Source organism: Crotalus tigris, unplaced genomic scaffold, assembly GCF_016545835.1.
Source record: "Crotalus tigris isolate CLP2741 ecotype Arizona unplaced genomic scaffold, ASM1654583v1 scf7180000019772.107562, whole genome shotgun sequence".
Classification (NCBI taxonomy): domain Eukaryota; kingdom Metazoa; phylum Chordata; class Lepidosauria; order Squamata; family Viperidae; genus Crotalus; species Crotalus tigris.
Genome location: NW_024097704.1, coordinates 44,762 through 52,329, shown reverse-complemented (window position 1 = coordinate 52,329; position 7,568 = coordinate 44,762).

Sequence of the window (7,568 nt, the reverse complement as noted above, 5' to 3'; positions counted from 1 at the left end):
GCTACAGAATGGTACCTATAGGGGGCCAAAACTCATTTTTCACTGAGTACAATAAAACTATTAATCTGCCCAAGGATAAATGAAGATAAATCTAGTAAAAGAAAAGATTTTGTTAGGTGGAATAAAATATATTTATTCATGGATTTGAGAGGACTATATACTGATATCATTAAGTTAAACTATGTGAGATGGAAAAAATGCAAATATAAATGCCAAAACATACAAGTAGATAACATTATGTATTGCTGTTTTAGATAAGGTCAATATTAATCATTAATATATCATGAATCTTATAGAATTAGCAAAGATTCATAGTTAAGATTCAGATTAATTCACAACAGCATTTATATTGGCATTGTGATTGGATTCTAGCCATGAACCCATGCCTGACCTTATTGGAAATGGCACCAAAAGATTCCTCCCCATATGATTGTTTTTCCTGGAGACACATTACTGCATTAATAATAGACACATTTTACAGTATTAGTTCACTGTCATAATCAAGTGATAAAATGAAAATAATTTCTTCCTTGGAAGAAAAATTCTTCTAAATGAAACTGAACTGCCAAGAAAAAACACATAAAAAAGGAGAAACAATTCACATGACCATTATATGAATCAATCAATTTTATGATTTGTATTTATGATTAAAAATGTACCAACAGCCTGGAGTATCATAAATATGTTCAGCTCTTGTACATTGAAAGGAAATTCTCATAATTCTCAGCCAGATATGGTCTAAAAACAATGTGGACATAGAATTATGCCAATACAACTGAATTTCAAATGTTTTGTTAAAGATCCTTGTAGTACAAATAAAATAGAATAGGAAGGGACCTTGGAGGTCTTCTATCCAGCCCCCTGCTCAAGCAGGAACCTATATCATCTCAAACAAGTGACTGTCCAGTCTCTTCTTAAAAACCTCCAGTGATGGAGCCCCCATGATTTCTGAAGGCAAGCTGTTCCACTGGTTTATTGTCCTCACTGTTAGAAAGTTTCTCAATTCCAGGTTGCTTCTCTCTTTGATCAGTTTCCAACCATTGTTTCTTGTCCTGTCCTCTGGTGCTTTGGAGAATAATTTAACCCCCTCTTCTTTGTGGTAGCCCCTCAAATACTGGAATACTGTTATCAAGTCACCCCATTTCTCCTTTTTTTTAGGCTAGCCAAACCCAAGACCTGCAGCTGTTCTTCATGTGTCTCCAGGCCTTTGATCATCTTAGTTGTTCTTCTCTGTACTTTTTACAAATTCTTAACATCTTTTTTGTAGTATAGTGACCAAAATTGGTTGCAGTATTCCAGGTGTGGTCTCACTAGGATTTTATAAAGCGGTGCTAATACTTAGTGTGATCTTGATTCTATGCCTCTGTTTATACAACCCAGGATTGTATTAATTTTTTTGGCTGCTGCCACACACTGCTGCTCATAGTCAAATGATCGTCCATTTTAGCCAGTGTCTATCCATTGCAGGATGAAGATGTCTTCCACATGTTTCCAACCTATATGGTCTTGAGTTTTCTTTTGCCAATTGGACCTGCAATACTTGCTGATGTTATTGGTCCATCTTGTTTTAGGTCTCTTCGTGGATTACAAATATATAGCAGTCAAAACTAGCATGCATTTATTTCTATAAATAACTGAAGTTGGCAAACATATCTAATACTCATTCCTCATCCTATTATCTCCACATTAAAACTCCTGTGAGGTGAGTTAAGTTGAGAGAGAGTGACTGACCCAAAGTCACCCAGCTGATTTTCTTGATGGAACTTGAACTTCCAGTCTACTAGCCTGGTGCCTCAACCACTAGGTATATTTATGAATGTTATCAAAATAGTTCCAGTTCTACTGGAGCTACATGGGAAATTATTTTGGAACAAGTGATGACTAAAGAAGAATCAGAAATCAGTGTTTGAGAGGCAATCCAGTCAGTGCTACAGTTCAAAACTACATTTCAGTGCAGATGTCATGATCTGCTAAATAAAAAATTGCACTGAAACAGAAAATGATCCATACTTCTTCCTCTTCAGCTCAGTTCAACAGCTATTCTGGTTGGGACTGGTCTAAGAAGTGCTTTGTGCAGAAATTGCAATTACATGGCTTGACAACTGAGCCAATAATTTTCAGTTATTTTACAAGAACATGTCCTGCCAGCTCAAACCTTATCTCTTGTATCACTATACAGCTCTTTCCCCTTTCAAATTCAAATCTACGCACTTTGATCTTAGCTTCATCTTCTCTATATGTTAGGTAATTTCTATGAAGACAAGGGCAGGAGGCATTTGGGCATCCACATTTGACCATTCCACAAATTCCTCCAGATTGTAAGAATATCTTTTCAGGATTTATTGAAGGAAGAAGTAATAGCAGAAGTTTTGCACTAAATGAAGCACATTCTTTTCAGGAAAGGAACGTCAAAGACTGCACAATATTTTGCTTTGCAAAACAATAAATTCAATGAAATGTCATCTGTTCTAGAAGAGTTTTAAATTTGAAACTGAACCTATGAGAAATAGCTAGAGCTTGAAAGCATGTATTTGAGATTGTAGAATAGAATATGATTTGAACATAGGATTCCTACATTTGTAGATGGAATTTGTGTAGATGAAAATCACACAAGGCTGTAGTTCAACATCAAAAACAACTTCTTGATGCAAAGACCATCCAATCTCTTCTCTGACATTTGCATAACTCAATGCAGTTCACTTTTTTGGTAATAATTGATTGCCTTTAAAGTACAGATGTATGGCTTGGAAAATTGTGACAAACCTTATAAAGAATGAAAACACAACTAATATCCAGTACTCAAGTTTTAAATATAACTTGACTCTCCTTGATTCTACAAACTGTAGAAGTTACCAGTAATTGGCTTGTATGATAAATGATGTATATTGAGAAAAAAATGCTTGTACTTATAGCAGTGATGGCAAACTTTTTAGAGACCGAGTGCCCAAAACGTGTCTTGTTCCTGCCCTCTCCCCACATCTCTTGCCCGCAGGGCCACCCACCACTTCCATGGCCCGCCACAGCAGATCGCCCAGGCAGCCCAGCAGCATCATGGCGGCCACGCCCTCTGTCTGCGCCCTGCAGCATCATCTGTACACAATGGGGCACGAGTCTTGTCCCCACTGCTATGTCCTTGGCTGCGCTGCTCTGCACAGGCTGCGCCTGGGGCAACTCTCCTCCGGGGGGTCTGCTGGTGAGGAGAGGGCCATGGGGGGAGTGGGGCTGGGGTGATGGCGTGCCATAGGTTCACCACCACTGACTTATAGTATCAAAATGTCAATGCATGCCTTTTAGTAAAGCCTCTCAAACCCTAAATAGGTCAACAAAGCACATTTGAGAAGCAGAAAGGTCAGAATCAATTGTATTCCCAGCTGAATGGTCAACTTGACTTAATCAACTAGATTTGTGATTGGTGACAAAATAACCAAGTATCAAGTGTATAATATTTTCCTGAAGATACATGTCACTTAAAAATCTTTTAATACTGTAGTTATGCTACTGTTTTGAACTCAAATTCAGAATATCTGATACATAGGTTATTTAGCTTTTAATTAGCATGTGCAGTTTTAAAACAAAAGATAATCTTAGTATTTTATTTATTAACTCTATAACTTATTGGACAGCATTATGACTCTTTCTTTTAAAAAGTAACATTTAATACTTTATCTCAAAAGATAACAGATTATATTATTATTATGGATTGTGGTTGCCCAGTCAGCCAGATGTTTTGTTTACCTATTGAGCCCTTCCCAAGGACCTGAACTAGGTAGATATTGTTGTTTAATAATATTAAAAGTATTGTCACAAGTTCTAAGCTGCTCCAAGTAGGCTGCCTTTTGCAAATGACTGATGAGTCTACTGCCAACTCCCCATATTGTCTCTATTGTTTGAGATACTTATAGCAAGGTTTTGATTTTTTTGTGCATGTAGTCTTTGAAGCTCTTACAATTCTAGGTCTGTGAATATTTTGTTTTGTTTTGTTTTAAAAATCAGCATTGATTTTCTAGTCTCTGTTCTATTATTTCTAATTCTGGATATTGTTCTTTCCAGAACTGGTATATTTGTTTCCGATATCCTCTTCTCATTGGACTTGATTTTTAATTATTTCTATTTAAACATTCTTTCTAATACTATCCATGGTATGTTGTGGCAGGTGCTTGTCTAAATTCTCAGTTTCAAGAGCACTTGAGCTTTTTCAATCAATCAGTTTTAGTTTCTTCATTTTTTGTCTATTTTGTGATCCTATCAGTTCCTGCTTCCAGGAAAAAGGTATTTCTTGCTGATATTCCAATGAACCATTGTTGCTACTTTATCATGCCATGGTTTGTAGTCAGTTGGGCAACCTTCTTGCAGCAGCTAAACAGGTAGGCTTCAGCTTCTTTGCAGAGACAGCATTTCCTGTCTCTTGCTGTCTTCTCAGTTCTGGCTTTGTATGTTTTTGTTCTTAACACTTGATTTTATGCAGCCAGAATTAGCTCCTATTTCTCTTCTTCAATTATTGTGCTCTTATTCATTGCCAGGTCTTGTTTTTATCTGCTTTGCCTGCTATTTTTTTAAATGTATTAGCCCTGTAATACTGACCAATGGCTCAGCGGTTAGAGACACTAAGCTTGACAGCTGAAAAACTGATTGCCCAGGTTTGAAACTTGTATATCGCATGATGGGGTGAGTTCCTGTTACTTGCCTCAGCTCCTGCCCACGTAACAGTTCAAAGCTTGCAAGTGTGAGTAGATAAATAGGTATCATTTTGGTGGAAAGATATTGAGACTCTAAAAAGAGTACAGAGAAGAGCAACAAAGATGATCAGGGAACTGGACGCTAAAACATGTAAAGAACAGTTGCTGGAATTGGATATGTCTAGTCTAATGAAGAGAAAGTTGAGGGTGACTTGATAGCAGTGTCCCAATATCTCAGGGGCTGCAACAAAGAAGCTATTCTCCAGCATGATTGGATGGAGAACCCACGGATGGGTTGTCTTAATCTATCTGCTCCAATTAGACTAAGTCTGATGGAGCTCTCCGCATCCCCTCCATGGAGGATCCCAGCAAATCGCATCTCCCACATTCAGGGGGAACTACGCCATCCAGACCCTCAATGGCTCCAGTTAACTGTCTGGCACTTGAGAGGCAGGCCTTAGGCTGAGACTCATATTCATTGAAGGTCATAGCTATGATTCAGCAATCCAGGCAACCCTCAATGAATAGAATATACAATGCCACGTGGAGAGGCTCCTGTAATTGGTGTTCAGTTCGAAAAATTGATCTTTTGGCGGTTTCAATGCCAGTTATCTTGGAGTTCCTGAGGGATGGTCTAGACAAAGGGCTTTCCACAAGCACCATCCGCAGGCAGGTAGCATCACTTGCCACAGTTATTTCCTGCGGCAATGAATCCTTAACACATCATCCTATGATACGTTCCTTCCTAAAAGGAGCTTACAACGTCAGACCATCAACTGTACATAGATACCCCTCGTGGGATCTTCATCAGGTTTATAGGCTCTTGTTTTGCACCCTTTGAACTATTGACACTGGTTTGTTCAAACAGTTATTGATGAAGGTGGCATTTCTTGTTGCTGTAACTTCAGCCAGAAGGATCTCTGAACTGGCTGCTCTTCAATGAGGAAGGACCTGTGTACTTTCCATAAGGACAGGGTAACCCTTAGGCTAGGCCCCTCCTTCATGCCTAAGGTCAAGTCCTTGTATCATAGATCTCAGGAAATAGTTTTGCCAGACTTCTGTCCTAACCCATCTAATGACATAGAGGTTCAGTGGAACAAATCGGATGTGTGCAGGGCTTATATTGTTATATACAGAGAACCTCATCTTTCCACAGAACAGAGGCTCTGTTTGTGTCCTATCACCCTTCATCACTAGGTCAGACGGTTTCTTCAGCCACAATACGCAGGTGGATTAGAGTTTGTATTTCTCTGGCATACCAGTCTCAGTCACTGCAAGCTCCTAGGCATTTCACGGCCCATTCCACCCAGGCGCAGCTGCTACAACTGCCTGGTCTAATCAGGCCTCCATAGAGGGAATTTGTAGAACAACAACATGGGCATCGCCCTCTTCCCTTGTCCGTCACTAGAAGATGGATATATATATGCCTCTTCTACGGCTTCATTTGACTGCAAGTTTCTAGAACACACATTAACGTTGGATGGGACCCAGGCCTAATCTAATTCCCCACCCTAGGGACACAGGTATGTCCCATCCGTGGGTTCTCCATCTCCATGGTATGTCCCATCCGTGGGTTCTCCATCCAATCATGCTGGAGAAAGGGGCGTTGTCTTACCTGAACGCCTTTTCTCAGCATGATGATGGAGAATCCACTCCTTCCCATTAGGTCAGTTGGCCTGGTTCCCATATTGATCAGACGCATCGGACTAAAGTCTGAGTATCGCCTTAGCCTAAAACTGAGGTGCAGTTGGCACAGAGGGGGCGGTACTAAATTTCAGACTTAGTCTAATTGGAGCAGATAGATTAAGACAACCCATCCGTGGATTCTCCATCATCGTGCTGAGAAAAGGCGTTCAGGTAAGACAACGCCCCTTTTTCCAAAGCGCCTGAAGGCAGGACAAGAAGCAATGGATGGAAACTAATCAAAGAGAAGCAACCTAGAACTAAGGAGAAATTTTCTGACAGTTAGAACAATTATTCAGTTGAACAATCTGCCTTCAGAAGCCATGAATGCTCCAACACTGGAAGTTTTTAACAAGAGACTGGACAGCCATTTGTCTGAAATGGTATAGGATTTCCTACCTGAGCAGGGGGTTGGACTAGATAACCTCCAAGATTCCGTCCAACTTTATTATTATTATTATTATTATTACTGTTATATAGGAATCCCTAGCAGGTTAGATAATATTCAAATGTATTTATATATAAAATAAATAAATGTGTGAGAATTAATGCAGTGCTTAGTGAACATTACTTGCTTACATTGCTCCTTTATTTGAAACTGATGAAAAGCCAAGACCACAAAAAATGGATTGCACATCCATCATCTTGCAGACGTCCAAATTATTCAAGGTGACTTTGTGTTCATCTGCAAGTAAATACATGCAACACACTTTCAGGCTTGAAGATCTGTAATTTACTAGACATGCCAGGTACTGATAGAAAGACTTATCACGTGACACAATACAGTGAAGTTGCCAAAAATTGCAGTTATCTGATTTGATATAGAAATATGCCATGCTTGTAAAACCTGAAGTTTTAGAAAATCTGCTTTATACTTTTCCCCTAAACTCTGCTGAAGATGTTATCTAGTCTTGTAATGAAATGTCTATGTATGTATGTATGTATGTATGTATGTATGTATGTATATAAGCTTTTTAAAACAAAAGTAAAACTAATGGAATATTTAGACCCTGACAAACACTTGCTAACTTAATTTGCCCTCTGAATTTGAGCCTGAATGTAGATATGGCAATATCTATACTTTACATATTAATATAGGTTATTCAAGATTACTATCTATATCTAGTTCTGTGATGCAGGTTAATTTATAACCGACATTAGAAATAGATGGTAATTTACTCTTTGAATTTATTATTTCACATCGTGGCA